Source organism: Hyperolius riggenbachi, chromosome 4 (assembly GCF_040937935.1).
Source record: "Hyperolius riggenbachi isolate aHypRig1 chromosome 4, aHypRig1.pri, whole genome shotgun sequence".
NCBI lineage: Eukaryota > Metazoa > Chordata > Amphibia > Anura > Hyperoliidae > Hyperolius > Hyperolius riggenbachi.
In genome coordinates, this window is record NC_090649.1 from 272,994,694 (window position 1) to 273,019,122 (window position 24,429).

The 24,429-nt window shown below is 42.0% G+C and overlaps 1 long non-coding RNA gene across 7 annotated transcripts in view; it reads right to left on the bottom strand.

Moving 5' to 3' along the window:
* Positions 1-807: 807 nt before the first annotated feature.
* The window catches only part of LOC137503787 (uncharacterized), a 105,277-nt gene continuing 81,655 nt past the window's right edge, over positions 808-24,429 (bottom strand). For 6 of the 7 annotated variants that reach the window (XR_011019337.1, XR_011019333.1, XR_011019335.1 and 3 more), the window contains 2 exons: positions 10,380-10,460; positions 7,165-7,276 (listed from right to left, as the gene is read on the bottom strand). This is a non-coding gene — a long non-coding RNA (uncharacterized lncRNA). Of the gene's footprint in view, positions 858-7,164; positions 7,277-10,379; positions 10,461-24,429 lie in introns of those variants that run through there. The other variant, XR_011019331.1, reaches the window with a different exon arrangement.

A 24,429-nucleotide genomic window follows, 5' to 3' on the forward strand; every position in this document is an offset into this window, starting at 1 on the left:
ATGTTGCTTCTGAGCACGGTTGTGATCCCATGGGGGACCAGGCCACCTCTTCACTCCCAGAATTTAGTGCTAGCAAGCAAGCACCCAGCTTCTGCAAGGGAGCAGCTGACAGACAGTGAACTCACTGCCTTCAATGTCCCCTGTGAAAGAGGCATAAACAAAGGGGTATTGTTTTTAGCTGATGGAATGTTTAGTTATGCAGGAGAGTAGTGACAGATGGGAAATATACAATTACTATCTTTAGAAAATCTTTGTGGAGGGATCTTATTAAACTATTTATCACATATGCATTGCTCTCTGCTAACAAATTATTATTATTTTGGATTATGATCAAATAAGGGAAACAAATGTTTGTGGTCTGTGTTCCTTTAAGTCTTGACTTGCTTATCTCACCCCGCAGATCGGCTTTACCAATAATGTTGTGCAGTTGTTAGAACAGGTGGTAGATTCACTGCCAAGCTCTGTGACCACAAGGACAATATGCATCCAGTGATTCAAGCAAATATTTGTTGTCCTTTGTGACCGATCCTGACATAAGATAGCATCTTATCTCCAGTAATGCTAGTTTTTCTGTTTTCTTTAGGGTTAAAGCATTTCGCTGTAAAGCGTATAAGAAAACATAGACTCACCTAATAATAGCTGTTGCCATTCAAATAATGTGACAACACTAAACAATCCAACATATTTACTTCTTGCAGAGAATATGTTTATCATTTCCTCTTGGCAGGATACATTTCATGTAATACTATATTGCTGTGGTTTCTGCTGGTAACTGGTAGGATGGAGAAGCGCACCTACCTATCTTTTCATTGGAGAAGGGGATTCTTGTCTTCTTTTCATCTTATGCAAAAGAATGTCTGAGAATGAAAGAGTAGAGTTGTAAACACCAACACAAATCCATAGCCATGCCCATGGAAGTGCTATCACATATCTACAAGAACCAGACAACCATGGCATGCTGTAATAAACCATACATCTGTCAGTGTATGGTTAATTATGGCAAGCCATGGTTGTCTGCTTCATGCAAAAGAATGTCCACTAGTTGTTAATTGAATACATAAATGTTGATTGCGTGTGCGTGTGTGCGTGTGTCTGTGAATGTATGTATATATAATATATATATATATACAGTATATATATTCCACTATCATTAATGTTGCAGGAAACAGAGTGTTTGTCCAAGCGCAAAACGGTCCTTGACATGGCATCGCGATCGAGAGAGGCACACAGATGCACCTGCACATGCACAGTATCCTGGGACCACAGCTGAGGTAGATCTTTTGGAGGGGCTAGCGGTGCACTGGAGGACAACAGAACTACACCAAGGGATCAGATAGACTGCTCGGGACTGGAAGAAGCCCCAGCTAAATAAATCTAATCTTCTCCCCTTCAGCTCAGATGTCCTTTAATTGTGTAAAAAACAATGATTCTAAAATAAAGATCCTATCTACCTGTAACATACTCATCTGAGATAACTCTGAGAAGACGTAATTGGAGGATTTAGTGATGGGACCAGGGCTGAGTTGGTACAAAAATCATCCGACTCCTCAGTTTATGATTCCTTCAACTCTGACTCCTCAAATCCTTTAATTTGCATATAACGATGTTGTTGATTCAAAGTATGTAAAATAAAAGGCATTTCAACACTGCCAAAGCTTAGGAATTTTAAACCTATATTAAGATGGCATCTGCTTTTAGGAACAAAAAGTTCTGGGCCAGGAAGCTGACACTCTACCCTGACGGCCATCCTATTCATGTAGAATTGTTACAGAAGCTGACTATAGTTACATGTGTTACATGTTACACCACCAGGGGGTTCAGCCACACTGCCTCTAAATGCTGAATGCAAACCACAAGAGACGCACGTGCTAACATGCGCTCCCCCTCTTGGTGTTGTATGTGGGTTTGGGGGTCCCGGGTGGGCCCCCTTCTGTCATGTGCACCAGTGTTTGTGTTTTTATTACAATTTCTCATATAGCAGGTATCATGGAAAATAGTTTATTCATGTGACTGACCTGTAAGTCTTCGTATACATGCTAGCTGGCTCTTGGCAGAGTCAGATGGGCAGGGCCATCATTGCCTGAGCATCTAGCATGTGTGTAGCCTCCCTGTTCATCCCCAATGTGTTGCAGAGTGCCATATAACCTTGGCTGAGCACATTGTCCTTCCCCCTTACCTCTCCTCCTGGAAGGTGCTCCATGACCAGCCAACTTAAATCATAAATTATGACCAGTTAATTTATATTCTGAACTTCTGCCATTAATGCAGCCCAGTTTTAACCACTACAGGACTGCTCCACGCCAATTGGCATGGACGCGCGGCAGCCCCAGGACCGCCTATCGCCGATTGGCGTGCAGTCCTGGGGTCGTGTTTTGCAGGATCGACGCGCGCTCCTAAGGAAGGCATGCTCCTATCTAAGAAAGGCATGCTCTTTACATAGCAAGCTGCTATGTAAGGCATGCATTACCGGCTGCTCCTTCACATTAAGGTGCGCTGCTTAACAGTGCAGCTTAACCACTTAATTCTATCTGGACGGACATATCAGTCCAGATAGGCTACACTGCTGCTGCTACCTGGTGCGCACGCTCCCGCCACATTCCGTTAGCCTGGAGATCAATGAATGGGAACAAAGTTCCCATTGATTGATCTAAGTCCCTGTATGAAAGACCGACACCGTCAACAAGGCGGCTCCGTCTTTCACAAATTCCCTTCTGTCCCATCCACTCATTACTTCCGCATTGCAGAGGAACTAACTTAAATGGTGTAATAACTAGGACAAATGGGAAAATAAAATACATGGGTTTTAATGACGGTGGCATGTATTATTTTAGAACTATAAGGGAGAAAACTGAGAAATAATTAATTTTTTCCATTTTTTTCTTAATTTTCCTGTTAAAATGGATTTATAATAAATAATTCTTTGCAAAATGTACCACCCAAAGAAAGCCTAAATGGTGGCGGAAAAAGCAAGATATAGATCATTTCATTGTGATAAGTAGTGATAAAGTTATTGGCGAATGAATGGGAGGTTAAAGTTGCTCGGATGCATAAGGTGAAACGACACTGAAGGCTAAAGTGGTTAATGAATCAAGCGCTAAGTTCTATGTTATATTTTCCTTTAGCACACCCAACTGTCCCTCTTTTGGAGGGACAGTCCCTCTTTGGGAACCTAATCCCTCTGTCCCTCTTTCTTTCTCACGTGTTTATGTTTCTGGACTCATGTACAGATCTATGTAAATATATGTATTTTATCTACTGAAAAATGTGTTTGATTCAAAACGTAAACCCCATCCTTTACATTGATATATTTCTTATTTTTAAATGATAATATTAAGGAAAATGGCCAAGGATAGAAAAGTTCTGCGTGGTTTGAATTATAAAACAACATATTTTTCTTTTGAAATCTTTATGGTATGCATGACTAGGGCTGTGCTGGGGGCGTGATTAGGGGCTTGGCAGGGGCATGGCTTAAAGAGGAACCATCGCGAAAATCTTAAAATTTAAAACACATATAAATAAGAAGTACTTTTCTCTCAGAGTAAAATGAGCCAAACATTATTTTTCTCCTATGTTGCTGTCACTTACAGTAGGTAGTAGAAATCAGACATTACCGACAGCTTTTGCACTAGTCCATTTCTCTATAGGGGATTCTCAGCATGGCCTTTATTCTTTATAAAGACACTCCCTGAAAATGATTAATACAACGATGCTGGCCAGCCTCCCTGCTCGCTGCACATTATTTCAGCATTTGGACGGAGCAACTGCCATTTACTAAGTGCTTTTAAAAATAAAGAAAATCCTGAGAACCCCCAATGAGAAGATGGGCTAGTCCAAAATCTGTTGATAAAGTCCGATTTCTACTACTTACTGTAAGTGACAGCAGCATAGGAGAAAAGTAATTTATGGCTCATTTTACTCTAGGAGAAATGGACTTCTTATTTGTGTTTTAAATTGTAAGATTTCCGCAACCTCTTCCTCTTTAAGTGTCCCTCTTTCTTATCTCAAAACGTTGGGAGGTATGCTTAAATAAAGCACTTACAATGAACTTATAGTTTGCTTGAAAAAGAAAACAGTACCTAAGCTTAGTTTCAAGCTTATGATTCTTTATTTTTCATCAGTTAGCCTGCCCAGGGCTGGTGCATCACATACCGTGGGTGACCCAGACTATAAGGCCCGTACACATGCTAGATGGATGTCACCTGACAGGGACCAGAATCCAATCCCTCAGGCGACATTGCTGGGAGGAGACTGTACAGACGCACAGTTAGCTTACAGACTAACAACATGTTCTGTTGCAATGCGGGGGGCAGGACCAATGGAATGGCACAGGTGTGACATCACATGGTCATAGCTCCCAACTGTCCCTTTTTCGGAGGGACAGTCCCTTTTTGGGAGCCCTGTCCCTCTGTCCCTCTTTCACCCTCATGTGTCCCTCTTTCAGGACTTTGTCCCTCTTTCTATGTAAATATATATATTTCTATACTAAAAATGTGTTTGATTGACTCTAAACTTTATTCCCAACCTTTAAATTGATCTATTACTAATTTTAAACTGTTACTATGAAGGAAAATTAACCAGGATAGAAAGAACCAGTGTGGTTTGAATTCTAAAACAACATATGTTTCTTATGAAATCTTTATGGTATGCGTGACTAGAGGCGTGGTGAGGGCGTGGCCAGGGGTGTGGCGGGGCGTGGCTTAAGTGTCCCTTTTCCTCATCTCAAAAAGTTGGGAGGTATGCATGGTGGATGGGGTGATCGGAGAGGATAAAGTTATCGGTCGTCATTCTGGCAGATCGGGAGTTGAGGACTGCTGTACATGCATTGGATTGACGGCAGAGGCGGTCATTATTGGCTGCCTCAGCCGACTTTAATCTAGTGTGTCTTGGACTTTTAGGTGCAATAAACTGCAGTGACATCAAAGAACAGGTTGTGCTTAGTCAGCAAAGGCAATGAATTGAATATTTGTCAAACTCCTGAATCCATGCATCATTTGCAGCAAGAAGAATTGTACCTATATCAGGTCCTACTCTCCCTGTAATTAATGGTGTCACTTTGTAAACTAAGCAAAAGTGACAAGGTTACTTTACCAGTTCACCTCCAAGAGGTTTTTACCCAAACGGACCAGAGCAATTTTCACCTTTTAGTGCACTTCCCTTTCATTCACCAATAACTTTATTACTACTTATCACAACAAAATGATCTATACCTTGTTTTTTTCACCCCCAATTAGGCTTTCTGTGGGTAGTACATTTGCTAAGTATTTGTTTTATTCTAAATGCATTTTAACTGCAAAAAAAATGGAAAAAAAATAGAAAAAAAAATAAAATAATTATTTCTCAGTTTTTCGGCCATTATAGTTAATATAGTAATAATAAAGCGTTCTTCTGTGGATAAAGCCCACACGTTTTACTTGCCCATTTGTCCCGATTATTAAACCATTTAAATTATATCCCTATCACAATGTATGGCGACAATACTGTATATGTTTTATAGGAAGTGTTCACTTTTTTTTTTTTTTACATTTTACTGTCTCTGACTTCTTCCTGTTTTATGAATGGACAGGGTCATGTGCATTCATTTCAGGTATCGTGATTGGGTAGAGGAGCGCTCGTTCCTCTTCCCCAATCACGGAAAGCAGTGTCCTAACGGGTAGTGGGGGGGGGGGAGGGGAACGCACATGCGTGCACAGTGGCAGCAGAAGCAAGCAACTTATTAAAACGTCCTGTGGCCGTTAACAGGCTCAACCAGGACATTTTAATAAGAAGGCTTGCCCTTAACTGGTTAAAATAAAAGTTTAAACTGCAAATAAGATTCAGCTTATTAACAAGACTGATTAGTAAACAAAGCTAATGGCTAACTGACCCGCGGATAGACTTCTATTTACTTCTACAGTTTCCACTTCATAGGTGTGCGGAAATTAGGAAAATGTTGTACTTAACCCTAAAGGTCGCCATAGACTTGAAACTTTGGTGTGCACGTGGTAAACCAACAAGCATCTATAGACAGGCTACCATCTTTGAAAAACAAAATGTCAGCTGAAAAAAAGCCTGTGGCTTTGTTCCAGCAAACTGTTTTTAGTTGGTTGTCTACAAATAAAGATCGTTATAGTTATGGTTGGATTATAATGATTTGGCAACAGTGCCTAAACATCCTGAAAATATATATTTTGTGTAGTGATCAGCTAAAATGGTCTTAAAGTATAGTTTTATGTATGAATTCCTTAAAAGAAGTCCTAAAGTCATGTAAAGTAAACTGCTTACCTAGGTATGTCCCTTAAATGCAGACATACCAGTACCTCTCCGTGCTTTCATTAGTATGCTGCAGCCGCCGATGTCTTCGCGATACTGTCTGGTAATTCTTTGACAATAAATGCGAAAAGGCAGGAAAAGGAAGAGGCAGAGTTCTTCCTTTTTGTTCCACCCACTTACGTCCCCTGTCATCCATCATAGCTGGCTCCCTGTGCGTCTCTATAAATTCTTTACTCGTCCTGGCACAGAGAGCTGAGAGCGAGTGTGCAGGACAGGGCATGCCCAAGACTGATCTCCTCTCATGCCCAGCTTCAGCAGAAAGTGCACGTGCTGTGTGCAAGCCACAAGACAATGCAAAACTACATTCTGCAAGGAATTACAACAGCATGGCTCTGCAGTACTAGAGTCTGAAAAACCGAAACTGGCTTGCCTGCAGTCCAGGACGGTCACCCTTTGAAAACACTTGGCACATTATGAAACAAAAAATATGACAAAGGATAACTTGAAATGTTGAACAATTTAAATTCTCTATCAAGCAAAGAACTGAACAACTTTTCACTTGTAAGAGTACCCCAATTGGCCGACTCAGTTGCCAGGTGTTTACAGAATATTGCTAAAAGAAGAAGTGATGCAACTTAGCGATAAACATGCACAATGCAACTTTTTATAACCATATAAGTGGAATCAAATTCAAAATAGTTTTTAAGCAGCGATAATATCTTACAGTTTCAGAATCTGTTGTCTTTGTACAATTTTCAGTGAAATGTAGGATTTATGTCATTCCTAGAGCTGTCTTAGTAATTTAGGCTTGTAACCCGATTTATCCGTTAGCACTGGGCTCCGGCTGAGAGGAATCCACCCGACACTGACTCAGATGAAATTATCAAAGATTTATTTGTGACCTAACGGTGGTCAATGGTAGCTTCAATCAACCCGTAACACTTCAACAACACAATACACCTCCCTTGCACATCACAGGTCAAAATACACAATCTCCTAGTCTTCACAGCCGGTGCACGGGTAAATGCTGCGGAATAGGAAAGTTAAGTTACATACAAATTATATATAAGGTTTGAGCTACAAAGGTCCTCTCATACAATAATCAATCATTTTACAGCATGTTTACCTCACAGTACAAATGTTCGGATTATTATTATCGGATTATAGTACCACTGTTGGGGCGTGGGCTGGGAAAGGGGATGGTCTACTGAGCAATTTTCAGTTCCCAAACAGTTCTCAGTCCCTTCTAACCAAGTCCAAGCTATATTGCTCAGCAAAACCTTGGGGGAACTCGTGACAGTTGTTAAAGATGGTACTATATAGTTGCATAGTTTGTTGGTTGACCCCAAAAAGGATGTTCACCTTGCTCAAAGATCACTTAGACTCTTTACCCTTGATAATCTACCACAAACCCACTTTACACTTAACACCTGTCTAGATAGGGCCTCCCAAAATAACAAACAAAACAAAATATAGATCAAATAATCAAAAAGGATTAGGAAAATAAAAGTAAATAAAATAAAATATAAAGTGACCAATACACCCAGCTATGCCACCCAAATTACTCTCCCACAATATAACTCTCTTTTCGTGCACTTTGACCTTTAGGCTGAATGAGCTCTAATTTAGAGTTGTTGCAAAATGTGTACTCCAGGTAAGTTGACTCTGTATTTTGGTCAGAAGTCAGTTCACTTCTTACTGTAGCACACTTTTAGTATCACAAGACGCAATGCAACTCCTCCTCCTTCCACTTATCTTCTTTAATACTGACAGGTTCTCTTTACTCTCGCGGCCTTAGTAGTTTCCGGTTTCCTTAGGACCGTGTACTTAGGTAATATGCATAAATCACACTTTGGTTCACTTCTTGTATCAAATTCTCAGTAACACTTCAGAACATAGCACAGAAGAACACATGAAATTCAACTCTTGACTTGAAACAGACTTGACATGAACAATGTCTCTATAACAGGACTTAATGCAAGCGGCAGGGGGGGGGGGCTTTATCAGCTTTGCGGGGTACTTATGGAGGCTGTTAATGTCTCTTAGTGACAGCAAGGCCTTTACACTAAATACACTTTATATAAGCGGAAGAAGATTTCTTCACTCTAGCTGGGCAGCTCTATCTTGCATCAACAACTGTATCATCAACACAAGGTCTCTGTATCTTTAAAGCTTTTGCACACAAACAGTCTCTAGTAACAGCACTTTGAACAGACTTGGCTTCTTCAGGTTCTAGGTTGCTATATTTCTATTTTAGCAAGCCCCCGCTGAACACTGGCTACTAACTGAACACACACTGTAACTTGAAGTTGGATATCAGGCCTAATACTCATCTGGCTGCCGGGGTCCTTTCTGTCCGGACTAGCTCGGATGGACTCTGTGCACGCTGCCTCTGGTCTCCAGTCACTGTCTGGCCGGGTTGCCTCTGCCTTACTTGCTCCACTGTAGTCTCTGCGTGGCTGCCGGGTCCCCTCTTAGTTTCCGGGGTGACTGCTACAACCGTTCTCCTTGTGACCTCCTTTCTCGCTCCTCACCGCTGCTCCTGTCTCTCCTAAGTTCCGCTCTCTGGCGCACTCTGGCTGACTCTAGCCAGTTCCCTCCGGCTACACCCTTCTAGCTCTGCCCCTCAGCACCTGTGCTGTAGCGATCTGACAGGCCACGCGGGACTTCTGGAAAGTTCCACTGCTCTGTGTGCTTTGGTCGCTTAGCAACACTATATGTGACCATTACAACGCCTCCACTCCTCTCCCATGCGCCATTTTGGTTCCACAGACAAGTATCCAAGGCGAAACTTAGCCTTATTATTATTATTTAGTATTTATATAGCGCCGACATATTACGCAGCGCTGTACAGTGTGTATATATATATATATATCTTGTCACTAACTGTCCCTCAAAGGAGCTCACAATCTAATCCCTACCATTGCCATATGTCTATATTATGTAGTGTAAGTACTATAGTCTAGGGCCAATTTTAGGGGGAGCCAATTAACTTATCCGTATGTTTTTGGAATGTGGGAGGAAACTGGAGTGCCCGGAGGAAACCCACGCAGACACGGAGAGAACATACAAACTCTTTGCAGATAGTGCCCTGGCTGGGATTCGAGCCAGGGACCCAGTGCTGCAAGGCGAGAGAGCTAACCACTACGCCACCGTGCTGCCCAGCCTTAGATGCTAAAGTTACCTCACACATAGAAATACATTAGCAAAACTTTTGGGACCCTCTTTTAGAGGGTTACAGGCTTATACAATAAAGTCTAGGTAATCCAGAACCCGTGCATCCAGCAGTCTCAACCAAGCGTGGCAAGAATGGGGGTGTTCCTCTATAATGTCAGCGCTGCGTAATATGTTGGCGCTTTATAAATACAATAAATAAATAAATAAAATATAAATAAATGTTACAGAGCAGTGTGCAGTGGAAACAACTTACAAAACCTCTGAGCACCGATCATCTTCACTTCTGCCAGCTACTGTGCTGCATCCTTGTACGACGCCAAACATTTCAACTGACCTGGATCGGATCACGTGCAAGCATCAGAGCCATACAGAAAGGACACAGGAAGTGAAGAGGGCCAGTGCTCAGAGGCTTTGTAAGTTGTTTGTGCTGCACACTGCTCTGCATTTCATCTACGGTGTTAATTTTAAGCCCGGTTTCTTGACTTCTCAAGCAACTGGCAAGAACAAATACCCGTTATCAGGCAATCCCCATATCATGAACTCGCTAACTCAGCTGAGCTGCAACCAGGAAGTCCTGACTTCCCTGCACGCATGCAGCTGTGTAGCTTTATCCCTTCCTCTAAAGTACAATGGATCAACACATGCCACCTCAGTTGGGTGAACCCCAGGAGTCCATTGGTTTTGTTCCTGCAACTGAAGTCTGATGCAAAACCCAATGGTTTTCCTGCAATCCACACATTATGCAGAAGTCTACGGAAGGTCTCATGTCAGCTGGCTATACACATACATGTTTATATTTTACTGTATAAATAGTGACAGCCCTACTGTAATTTGTTACATTAATTTATTTAGCCTTGACTGCAGTATAGTTTTGAGAATGTTGCAGGTCATTAAGACATTCATTTTTATTCAATGGTAAAGTAATTGATCTTACCACTAGTGACCTGTCTTACCTCTCTTGGATACTGTTGCTATGATAGAGCACTTTCTTTGTGTGACTCTTCAACACTGGCTTGTATCATTGTTCACTTATTCTGTAAATATACAATGCATATTTGACAACAACTTCAATAACTTACCAAATTATAAGCTATTTGCTACATGCATTTACTTAGCAGTAAGAAAAAATTATAGCAAGAAAAGACAATGAAAACAACAATTTCAGATTTTTTTGATTATTATTAATTATAATAGTAACCAGAACCAAGCAAATCGGGCAACTGTTCAGAGCTGCTAGCTCCTTGACTGTGCATATGTGAAGTAAAGGGGCCAGGAAATTTGTGTGCCGGGATATAGCCGGTAGTAGAATATCGGTAACATTTACTGTTATTCTACTATTTTACGGTATTCATTTTCATAAGTTAAATATCAGTATATGTTACCGATACTTTATTATAGCTAAACCTAACCCTACTCTCACACAGAACCCTACCCACTCTAATGCCTAGCCCTAACCAGCCCCCAGTTCCCCCCCCCCCTCAATGCCTAACCTTAAAACCCCCCTTCCTGATACCTCACCTTAACCACCCACCCCCATCCCAATCCATCCCATCCCATCCATCCATCTCCCATCCCAACATAGGGTCTGCATATTAGCATGGACTAATCGGTATATTTTCTGAGTAGCATTGGAGGGTTGCCTCCAATCCACTGCTATCATCTTCATCTCTGTCTGCTGGCCTGTCTTATAGTAAGGCATTATGGCTGCACTATATATACTGGATGACATTATAGTTGGACATGATTATACCGGTACTGGGGACTGAGAAAATTATGGTAAAGTTTGTTGCTTTTTTAGCATAAGGGTTTTACTCAATTTATTAGATTGCGTGCATAATCCATGAAATGCCACTTTATTATCAGTACAGTGAATGTAAAATGCCCCACTTTCATTTTTTGCCGATGTGCCATGGTACCTAAAACTGTCCCTGTGGATAAGCAGTCAGTAATCTTGCCTTGCAGCTCTACAGTTTCATATGTCACCTTGGTGGTCTGGAGCAGGGACAAGGTCCTCCAGCACCCAAGGCTGAGACACCAAAGTGCGCCCCTCCATCCCTCCCACCCCAGCTGTCACACACTGATTGCTATTAGACTAAGAGGGCCACAGGGCCCACAACCTCCCCAACACCTTAATATCTAGTTATCTGGCTTGCAGTCACTGCTATGTATCCCTTTTTCTTATTTCTTTCTGCTTCATACACAATTAGGAATGACAGCTGAATGAATTCTGCGCCCCCTCCTACACTGCGCCCTGAGGCTGGAGCCTCTCCAGCCTATGCCTCGGCCCGGCCCTGGGTGGAAACAGTGAATTGGAAGCTTCTCTTGAGATATGGACAAATGAGAATAGTTCTATAAGCTTTGTAAAGTACTTCACTATCTATTGACACTATGTACATATGGGAAATAAATAAAACTAAATATATCTGGGACACCGAGATGACTTAACTAATAATAGAGCAGATGTCACTATCATTGGAGCTAACTCTGTCTCATCCATTGGTGACATTCGCTGGGCATCTTAAAAGGTTCCTAAATACAAGTACTTTGTACTGGTTGAACTCGATGGACGTATGTCTTTTTTCAACCAAAATAACTATGTACAGAAAAGAGTGTTCAATTACAGATAGTGGTACATTCGTTTATCTTGAAACACCATGCCAGAGGTGGCTGTGGACTCCAGGGTTGTTAATCTTATAACTCTGATCCACTAGAGCAGGCATGCCTGCTGCCTTGAATTAGTGTATGTACTGGTACTTTGACGCATTCCCGAGTTCACAAATTGCGTATGCCCAGGGTTCAGGAATAAGTACATCTGAACTGAGTAGGCCAATGCACGAGCACTTTCTATTACTACTAATGCACAGTATATGAACTTGTGCATATACAGTTTAGATGTGCTTGTTCACGTCCATGGGCACTTTTAGCCCAGCATTAGTGGCAAAGAAGCTGAAACAGGGAGACCCTGGAGCATTCGTACACTTCTGAAAAAGTGTTTTAGGGTCGTTTTCCACTGTACACTCCGTGTTTTGAAGATTGCTATAAATCCTCAGTCTTTGTTCACTAAATTGCACGCTCATCCCAACTGGAAGAGTAGCTACAGGAGGCAGCCAGTCAATACATTATCAGTACTGATATGCAATACATAAAATGCTGTACACAACTAATTAATGTAAATGTAGGCTTAAAAAATGGGAAGCCAAAGTAAGGTTTAACAGATGAGGATTGCAAAGTTTTTTCTCAGAATGGCGGCCACTTTTTTGTCCAACATTCTGTACAGGTTTTTGGATCACTTTTTTTTCTAGTGCCTGCCAGCACGTTAAGAAATCAACACCATTGTGAAGTGAGAATTGCACAGTATGTACCAGGCTTTAGGGCTTGAATCCTCTGGGTGGGGTGGGGGGTGTCGGGGGGATTTTTAGGGACGTAGCTTTGGTTAGCTTTGATTGTTAAATCCTAATACAAAGCACTACAAAATTTAGTAAATTTACTTGTATATTGATTATGTGTTCAAGTTTATTTCCTGAAGGGACTTAAAGATGGCTTTCTAAACACCAAAACCGGAATGAGACTATACTCTGACCTTTCCTCAGTTACCGTGTGCCTCGTGACTCTGCAATTTTATAGGCTCAGATAAGACTGGCTTCTTAATTCCCACTTTTTAGCATATAAAGAGGCAGATCTTCAATATAGTAATGCCAATTAGAGACTATTTTAGGTACAATGACAATGAGGAAGCCTCAGAGATGAGTCTCTGGGAAGCACACAAATGTGTGATCCAATGGGTTATGATTCAACAGATTTCCAGAGTAATTAACAAATGAACTGAAAGAGTACAGAAGCTAGAGCTTATTCATGAGGAATCACTTACACAAATACATCTGTCAGATCTGATACAAGCTTGGCATACATTATTAAAGGCTTTACATCGGAAAATCAAGAGGAACTTAATATTAAGAAGCAAAGTGATCTGTGAAGGTGGTAATAAGTGTGGCAAATCTCTTGCTAGAAAAACAAATACGCAGGCAATTCGCATTGTGTACGCAATGTTATTTTCTTTTTCTCACTATTTTTGTATTATCTGCTGTTATATTGCTCTAGTGTTTTAGAGCTATGGAGCTGTCTAATTGGGCTGTTTTTATCTCAAGAACCAATACAAACCTTTGAAAGTAAACAAACAAATGTGCAGACCACACATACAATGTTTAAAAGTCAATTAGAACTTTTCCTATCACGGTAATGCTGGGAATACACGGGTCAATTCTGGCGCTCGATTCTATGCCCGATCATTTTGCCCGCTTGATTCTGTTATCTTCCGCTCGTTTTTCTTATCTTTTTCAATTCACTTTAATGAGAAATCGAGTGGTGAATCGTTCGGAAGGGAGATCGGACAGGTCGGAAATTAATTGAGCCATCTTAAAGAGTTAAAGAGTTCACTTTCTGATTGACGTCAGGAAGTGAAAAAAAAATCATCCCTGAGCAAAATCGCTTAGAAAAGCGTTTTTCTAAGTGAAAAGCGCTGTAAAAATCACAGTATAAATCGATCAGCACTTGCAATAGCACTGGCGATTTATGATGTGAACTGAGTAAAATTATTTAAAATTAATACATGATGTAGCTGCAAATGAATATTACATACTTACCTCACTGTCAGTTCCTCTAAGAAGCTCACCATTTTCTTCTTACAGTGATCCCTTCCAGTTCTGACAAGATTTTGTCAGAACTGAAATATACCAGTTGCTGTAAGTTATATATCAGCTGCTGTCAGTTACAACTGAATGGGCAAGGTAATGTCCATGTTTTCCTATGGTTCAAGTGGGCGATATTACAGTTTAACAGTGTGCTGACCAGGAAGCTGTTAGGGGATAATGGCCATTTTCAAAATGGAGGACAGAGAATTAAATTGATCACAGTGGACAAACAGGATGCACGAGAGGAAGAAGAGATTGATGAGTAGACTACACAGGAGTATGTATGACTTTTTATGTTTATTTTGAATTTTAATTTTCAGCTCAGGTTCTTTTTAAGCAATTTACACATTTTAACCACTTCACCACTGAGGGGTTTTACCCCTTGAGCACCAGAGCAATTTTCACCTTTCAGCGCTTCTTCCATTCATTCATCTATAACTTTATCATTACTTATCACAATGAAATGAACTATATCTTGTTTTTTTCGCCACCAATTAGGCTTTCTTTAGGTGGGACATTAAGCCAAGAATTATTTTATTCTAAATGTGTTTTAATGGAAAAATAGGAAAAAATGTGGGAAAAAATGTATTATTTTTCAGTTTTCGGCCTTTATAGTTTTTAAATAATGCATGCTACTGTGATTAAAACCCATGAAATTTATTTGCTTATTTGTCCTGGTTATAAAACCATTTAAATTATGTCCCTATCACAATGTTTGGCGCCAATATTTTATTTGGAAATAAAGGTGCATTTTTTTTTCAGTTTTGCGTCCATCCCTTATTACAAGCCCATAGTTTATAAAGGAACAGTGTTATACCATCTTGACATGAATATTTTAAAAGTTCAGTCCCTAAGGTAACTATTTATGTTTTTTTTTTTTTATTGTATTTTTTTTTTTAATTACACAAAAAAAAATTGGGGAGTTTGGGAGGTAATGAGTTAATTTTTAATGTATAACTAATGTATTTGTATATGAAAAATGCTTTAGGGTGTAGTTTTACTATTTGGCCACAAGTTGGCCACAGTAAGTTTTTGTTTCGTGCGAAGTTCAGGGAGGCTGGGCAACTTTTTTTTCACAATGACCGCGCTGCTTCTCGTAGAAGCAGCTGATTATTGCGGGGGGCTTAGATCAACGAACGGGTAAGGTTTTTCCCGTTCATTGATCTCCGGGCGAGCGGGCGGCTGCGTGCACGAGCGCAGGGGCACGCGGACGAGCGAGCGGGAGCACGGACAGCGGCGGGAGCGGCGTCAGGTACAGATTTCTCTGTCCCTTGGTGGTAACGGTGGAAAAAGGGATGGAGAAATCCATACCGCTGGGGGTATCAACCAAAACAACCTGTAGAGATCAATTTGGGTGTCTTATCTAGAGTGAGTGCTGTACAGATATGCTACTCGCTCTTGGCCGGGCAGTATGTTCAGCTATATGAAGAGGGAATGGGACTACATGCAAGAGCAGTACTCAGCTTCAGGAACAGCCTTTTAACTTCCCGCAAAACAAAAGGTAATCAGTTGTGTACATTTTAAGTGGCCATGGGCAAATTTGGGTGCAGGGTAAAGTCAAAAGACAGCTCACCCTGCTCCCGCTGAAACTTGGGGCCATATTAAATACTATTCCCCCTCCGAGTTGTCGCAACTCGGGGATGACGTAATTTTTTTTCTTAATTTCAGCTCTGACAATGGTCCACGCTCAAACTAGTCACTGAGGGATGCTAGAGCTGTAATTCTCATTACGGACTATGGCGGCACCCAAACGATTGCACCGAAATTAGCTGATCTGAATCAGGTAATAATTTCAACAATATTAAGAAAAGCCAAGTTGCATTTGAGTTTGGGAAATTGTATGCAGTATAAACATGGACCAATCATCACATCTCAATAAAGTGGTCCATTTTCAAGATGCATACATTTGCTAACACAATGTGCATATTTCTGCATCAACTCAGAATTATTTGCATCTTTTTCGCCATTTCTAATAGGGGATTAGTGCAGATCTCCTTCTGTTGCTTTATGAGGGACACATTTCATATAAATTACTAGATATGTTACCCCTGTCTACATCTTAAACTCTAAGGTAGATATACATTTGAAATAACACAGTCACGTATACTGGTATAGATTTAGGCCCAGTTCACATCTGCGTTTGTGAGCCAAATCGATCCGGTGAGCAGATCCGGTCTCCGCTTCACCGGATCCGGATGGCTCTGTGCACACTGCCAAACAGAAAGTGAAAACGGATCTGATCAACAATCCATCGGATCAGTTTTCACTCAGGTTGCCGGCAAATACATACCTAATTGCAGCCAGCGGTAGAGGCTTCCTCTTCTTCAGCTTTGACTACACAGCACGTCATGTGACTAGTCACATGACGCCGAAGAAGACGGAAGCCTCTACCGCCGGCTTCAAAAGAGCATTAGGTGTGTATTTTACCCTTCCTCACACACCCGCCCGGCTTCTGCCCCCTCCCTCCCTCCCCCTCCTGCCGCTCAGGTTTGCATCCCCCGTGGATTGGTCTGTTTCTTCACTAGTGTGAACAAACTTTCTGTTTTCCATTGCCCCAATGCTGCAGCATTTTTTGTCCAGTTCCGTTCTGCTGGGCAGAACGGTCCGGGACCTGCATGTGAACGGTCCAATAGGTTAAAATTGGATCCTTTCACATCCGTTCCATTTGTACAGTCTATGTTCCAGTTACGTTCCGCAAAAAAACGCAGATGTGAACCGGGCCTAAGAAACAAAAAAGGAAATAATACATATTGACCTACAAATAGTATCCAACTTCACTACAATCAAAATCCAATCTATCGGACAGTAATTACATATTTATAATAATTATATAAGAACGAGAGTGTGAGTGTAACGATTGGTGTCAGCACACAGAAAGTATCTGATCATTGATGATCTGCAGAATCATCAACAATACAGATGTATACCTGATTATGGATGATCTGCAGAATCACCAATAATACAAGTATGACTAACCTCTGGACACCTAAAGAAGTGTAAGTGCTTGGTGCAACTGGAAGGCTATCTCCCGTGGAGCGAGACATAGATATTACTGCAGCCAGTGACCACCTGAGGGGCAGGCAGCCTCTGGCTGTGCAGGGACTATCTCCTTGAGAGGAGGAGATAATCTTGCAGCCAGTGATTCCCTGATGGACTGGAAATCAGACTGTAATGCAGCCAAGGATTCCCAGATGGATTGGGAATCAGACTGTACTGCAGCCAGTGGACTCCTATGGAGTAGAGGCCACTGGCTGAACTGCAGGAAGGACTCTCTGAGGAGCAGGAGGTCCTTGCAGCTAACTGACACCTGGTTGATTAGTGTCAAGGATAGTACAGACAGACTGATCTCTCAAGGGATGAGTGACAGTCAGAAGGGTCCGACAGGCCAGGTCGGCAACACACGAGCAGATAAGGTACAGAGACAGAAGGCTGACCGGGTACAGGCAAGGTTGGCAACTGGTAGACAGATAGGCAGAAGTACCGAATCAGAAAGCGAGAGAGAGGTCAACAGAGCCAAAGGTCATAACAGATATCAAGCACAATCCTAGTCTGAGGTGTGAGGTCTTTGGTCTGGACACCCGGGAACTAGTCTATAGAATAACACAGTATCCTAAGCTTGGGTGTGAGGTCCTTGGTCTCAAAACCCTGGAACTGGTCTAAAGTATAACACAGTAATGACACAGTAATCCTATGCTTGGGTGTGAGGTCCTTGGTCTCAACACCCTGGAACTGCTCTAAAGTATAACACAGTAATGACACAGTAATCCTATGCTTGGGTGTGAGTTCCTTGGTCTCAACACCCTGGAACTGGTCTAAAGTATAACACAGTACTAACAAAGTAAATGACAAGAGCGGAATCTGGCTAAGTGTGAATTCCCAGTTCCAACTGGTTCTAACACACTGTAGGATCTGGCTGAGGTCTGAGTGCTCACACGTAAGTATTCGCAACGGCAGACAACCAGCAACTGACAAGCAAGATCTATATATACTACAGCGCTCCGCAGCGCTGCCCCCAGCCACTCAGCCAATCAGGAGTTCCGCTGGGATCAGCTGATACCTCTCCTGCTGGCATAAAGGTCCTGTCTTCTAGCGCGCGTAGCTCTCCATCTGTGTGCACTAGAAGGCCCAGGCAAACCAGACACATGCTGCTGTGCGGAAACCGCCGGTCTGAACGCGGAGACAGCCGCCCCGCCGCCAGACCGCGCGGCGGCATCTCCGCTATTCATTACAGACTTTAAATTTATGCATACTATGAGCTATTGGACAGATACAACAAAAATATAAATGGTATCTCTTTTTTGTAATCGGATTCAAAAACAACAGAATGAACACAAATCACAAAATGTGATTGAAAGGGGGGAAAAAGAGTTGTGTAAAGATAGGGACGAAATTGATAAATTCCATTGCTGGCGGATAAATGACCTGTTTGTTTGTTTTTCTTAATTAGAGCTCAGGCAATGGCCCACGCTCAAATTAGTCACTGAGGGACGCTAGAGCTTTAATTCTCATTACAGACTATGGCGGCGCCCAAATGATTGCACCGAAATGAGCTGATCCTCTTTCAGGCTGGAGGCTATAGGGAAACACTTCTCTCAGGTGAGATTGGACAGGCTCGATCCCTTAGCAATAAGAAACTCCAATCTCCTATCACACCAGAATGGACACTTGCTGCACTTAAATTAGTAAAACCTGAGAAACACCCCAGCCCTCACTTACTAATGAGCTTGAATTATTAAATCTATTTCTGATCAGTTTATGGCACATTTAAGCTTTTGAGACCCAGTCAGAAGCAGGACCTTTCCCACAATCTATGAAGGTTACAAACATTATGATAATGCCTAAAAAAAAAGGAGTGACAATATGGGATGTGTGCAATACTAGCCCATATTACTGTTTAATGCAAATTTGTTTTACTTTTACATTATAGCGCCAGACTCATCTTCTAATTCTTCTCCTTCTTCCCTTCTGTAATCAAATCAAACACTGTGAGTTTTATTCATGGCAGCAATTCCCGAGAAAACACCACCAAGAGCTTTACAACTGATGCAGTGGCTGAGGGAAAGGTGGGTTTTGGGTTCACGCCTATCAAAAGGGTTTTACAAAAACTGATGATGGGCTATACATTTCTGACCAAAACATTACCACTTCCTGCCCAACTCAATCTGAAGTGTTCAACATACTCAATGGCACATGCCAGAGCTCTGTGCTTTCACCACAGATGTTTCAACTTTTACTGGAAACTCTACTAGGAACAGTCAATGCAACCAGAAACATAATGGCCTTGCACCAAAGATAAGATATATAAAGTAGTGGCCTACACCAACAATGTGTTATTTTCATTTCTAACCAGAAAACCTCTACCCTATAGCCCTTTTCCAGATGTCATTGCATTCTGACTTTAAATATACCATCAGCAAAACAGAACAATTAGCAGACTCTTATAGTTCATATAATTTTTTTTCCATTTGATACTTGAGCATTAATTTACATGTGAGGCTTGAAGATATATTTACTTGTATCTATTTCCTGTGTTCTAAATTATAAAAAAAAAAGTCTCTCCCTCTGCCAAGGCCAATGTGCCCCTCCCCAATACCCAGATAGAAACAGAAAGCCTTTATCCTATCTCCCTTCAAAATTTGCTATGGACGTTTCCTAAGGATCATTTCAAGTTACAGAATTCAATCCTTGTCTACTCCTTGTGAGTATGGGACTCAATAAGATATTCAGGAGGTCTCTTCTCATCTCATAGGCTTCTCTCCTTCATCTTAGGTCACCCCGGCTTTTGGAAACTGATAACTCTTTAGCTTCCAAATAGTAGTCCTCTTCTCTCCAAATAAGAGTCTACAGTCTACTATAACTGACACAGGGATGAAGACCCTCCAATCTGTGATGGATGCAAAGACCATGCCTGCCTCAGTAATATTTACGTACATACACATCACTTTGCTCAATCCCTTACTAAAGGTTGTGACTCACCACTCCCCAGGACAGCCTTTAAAGGGAACCTGAATGTAATCATGTTACATTTGTCACTGTAATTACCAATTCTGTATTTTGTACCAATGTCTATATTTAGCATACACCATTGTCTGTACTGTATTATGATGCACCCCATGTTTGTTTCTTACTCTGTACACTGGCACAGAATATATTGGAACTTTAGAAATTAATAATAATAATAATAATAATAATAATAGGCACTGCTCTCCCAGCATTAGACCAATAAGATGGTCATGCACTGTCTGTTTCTTTTGTAGATGGCTACCCTATTTTAAGGTTCATGTGGGTTGGTACAGCTGAGACAAAGCCCTGTGTCAGTGAGCTCCACAGTTTTATGGTGATTTCAACCTGCATGGGGACACAAGTTTTAAAGTGTAACTGTCGGGCATAAAATCAAAAATCAATTCTTTATCTTTATCTGGTAAACAAGTAATTCGGATGCTAACCAGGCAATGCAAAAGTTAAAATCTCTATTACTTTTCTTGTTTATAAATGATCATTCCCCAGTTTACCTGACACTTATTTGGTACGTTGCCGCAAGACATGCTGGGTTGTCTTTTTTTTGCTTCTTTATTTCCCCTCAGACTAAACTAATGTACAGAAGCAAAAAAGGACAACCCAGCATGCCCTGCAACTTCCTTTGTGCGGCAACGTACCAAATAAAGTAATAGTGATTTTAACTTTTAGATTGCCTGATTAGTATCCTTATTACTTGTTTACCAGATAAAAATAAAGAATTGATTTTTGATTTTTATGCCCGACAGTTACACTTTAAGGGGTTTGGTGAGTGAAGAAACACTCTTAATTTTTATTTATTTTTATAACATCTTATTTTAAACTGTATTTAATTTAAAATATGGTGGGAACATTTTATCAGCATTTTCCCTGTAAAATAAAAATTTAGAACCAACCATTATACCTCCATTTACAGGTCAGGCAGGAATATCCACAGACATAAAATTTCTCCCCAATTAATTTTCTGGAACTTATACTATCAGATGAGCTCTTTGGGATGATTGTGAAGCAAATTAATCTGGTGTATGGTGTCGAATTGTACAATCAGATTGCTTTCATAGTGAAGAAATGCTGACTGTAAAGTACAAAGACAAACAGGATGTGTACTTGCTTTCTACAAAACACCCACCAGCAAATGTACCAACCAGGACAGATGGTGTACAGAAGCCATTGTGTGTTTATGAATACAGCCAGTACATGAAAGGTGTGGACTTAAATGATCAGCTTATGAAGTCATACCTGGACACACGTAGGTCAAAATATTATTACAAAAAAGTTGCGATTTACTTGATACAATGGGGCATATTCAATTCATATGAACTGTACAAATACAGTAGTCCCAAAACAGTGGCACCTATCTCTCTTTCCTGGAGACAATAATTACCACACTTCTGGGACCATCAGATGAAGGCCCAAGTACAAGCACTGATGCAGTTGCCAGATTTACTGGGAAACATTACCCTGCACACATTCCACAGACTAGCAGCACATATCCTCAAAAAAGATGTAGGGTTTGCTCTAAGTAGAAAAGGAGAGTACTCAGTCCACAGTACTGCACACAGTATCATATAAAACATGGACTGTGTTTGAAAACACTTCTTAACATTTTGGGGTTTCCCCCCCCCCCCCCCCCCTCAGAAAATTCCATCAATTTTACAGTTTCCCCACCTCACACTTCAGCAAAAGTGGTTTAGGCCCCGTTCACATCACAAACGCGGATGGCCATGCGTGCGGAACGCAAAGCATGCGAATGCACGCCATCCGCGTTTGTGTGCGTTGCGTGGCTGATCCCATCACTGAAAAGTGAATGGGACAGCCACGCGTTTTTGCAAAAAATGCATGCAGCATGCGTTCCCAGACCGCACAGGTCCGGAACGCATGCAGTGTGAACATCAGACAGTGCACTCTATGCACTGTCTGATGTCGTGCGTGCCGGCCTCCCGCATGCGTTTCCAAAACGCGCCTGGAAACGCGTGCAGTGTGAACGGGGCCTTACATTGTGATAATCAACCATGTCACTATTGTTTAAATTTAACTTAAATGTGAATATACTGATATGCTTTTAAACTTTTGTAAATAAAGCAGTATTACGCTATGCAGCATTTGTTTTAAGTTTTTAAGGAGCTGCATATTTTAAGAGGAGTCCGGACGATCAAGGACATGATAAGCGCTGTTAGCTGGTCTTCTGCATGATCAGCATGTCCATCTGGTGAGCGTATAACAGTTTTACGATATTGCTGGTGGAGGGCTGCCGAGCTTGAACACTTATACACGTGTGAGGGTGCATGAGATAGTTATACCATTGTTCAGAAGCTGGATTACGCTATGTGCCTTTATTTTTTCTGAGTTCCAGATACAAATGTATGCAAGTGGTCAAAGATCTTTCTTATGTGACTTTTTTGCTGATCTGTAACATAATCAGGCATCTGATTCGGTGAGAGTACCCTGTGTGGATTGTTTGTGGATTGGTTGTGTATCCTGGGACTGTATATCACCGACCTGGACTACTATTCTTCTATTTTATGTGAACTTTTATGTTGAGCGCTACACAGATACAGATACATATACAATTTATTTCTTACTAGACTCTTCCACGACGTTGACGTGCCCTCATGGAAGAGACCCAACCACTAGTCTAAAAGTTGAAACATAATTCTTACCTGGTGCTGTTACCCATAAATGGTATACAATTTTTTTTCAAAAAACAGCAAAAGATTGGCAGTGTTCCTAGGCTGCAAATGAAATGAAAACACATAAGGTCAGTTCTGAATCAGATGCACCTAAAGAGGAGGCATTCTTGTTGGGATTGTGGTAGCTGCACACAGGAGATAAGTAATGATCATGCAGGGGACTCCTGGTTAGCCATTGTATCTATGGGGGACTCCTAGCTGGCTGGCTACCTATACCAGGGCTCCCCAATAGGTCGATCGCGATCTACCGGTAGATCGCGACCGCCTTCTCGGTAGATTGCGGCCTCTCGGCCACGTCTCATTAAATGTTGCAGCCAGCAGCTCATCATTTTTAGCTGCTGGCCGCTGACCAATAAGTATGCAGGGGAGGAGAGGCGGCGAGGAGAGAGGCGGCGCGGCCGCTATGTCATGGCTGGGGGCGGCGGCAGGCAGCCTGCAATGTGCGTGCTTGTAACGTGCCCGGCGCCGCCCCCAGCCATGACGTAGCGGCCGCGCCGCCTCTCTCCTTGCCGCCTTTTCTCCCCTGCATCCTTATTGGCCAGCGGCCTGCCTGCCAGTCCCAGAGCGTTCCAGGAGTCCAAAGGACCTGGTTAACCTACGCTGCAGGTACATATACCTGGCTAACCTACACTGAGGGCCCATATACCTGGCTAACCTACACTGAGGGCCCATATACCTGGCTAACCTACACTGAGGGCCTATATACCTGGCTAACCTACACTGAGGGCCCATATACCTGGCTAACCTACACTGAGGGCCCATATACCTGGCTAACCTACACTGAGGGCCCATATACCTGGCTTACCTACACTGAGGGCCCATATACCTGGCTAATCTATACTGAGGGCCCAAATACTTGGCTAACCTATACTGAGGGCCCATATGCCCGGCTAACCTATACTGAGGGCCCATATACCTGGCTAACCTATACTGAGGGCACGTAACCTATGCTGCAGGCACACATACCTGGCTAACCTATGCTGCAGGCACATATACCTGGCTAACCTACGCGGGGCGGGGGGGGGGGGGGCGCGTGCTTAGCATTTGAGACGTTGATAGATCTCCTGGCCTCGGCAAATTTTAAAGTAGCTCGCGAGCCGAACAAGTGTGGGCACCCCTGACCTATACTATCTAAGGGGGGGACTGGTACTGGTTACTTATGCTATCCAAGAGGGACTCCTAGGCCTGTTCATGTATAGTATCTGTGGAGGACTACTGGTTATCTGTACCATCTAAGGGAAATTCCTGACCACCTATACTATGGTAAACTTCTGGTTACCTATACTATGTAAGACCCCTTAGATAGTATAGGTAACCAGGAGTCCCCCATAGATAGTATAGGCGGCCAGGAATCTCCCTGGTTACCTATACTATCTAAGGGGGTTTTCATCCTTAGATACTACTTAGATAGACCTATACTATGGGGAACTCCTGTTTACTTGACTCCTAGCCACCTATCCTATCCAAGGGGGGGTCTATGACTACCTATATTTTTTTGAGGGGGACTCCTGCCTAACTATACTTTCTATTGCTAAATTATATGAAATTTGCTGAGTAGTGTAGAGAAGAGGGGAGGGGGTTTTCCGGTCTGGGGTGATATCGCTGAATAT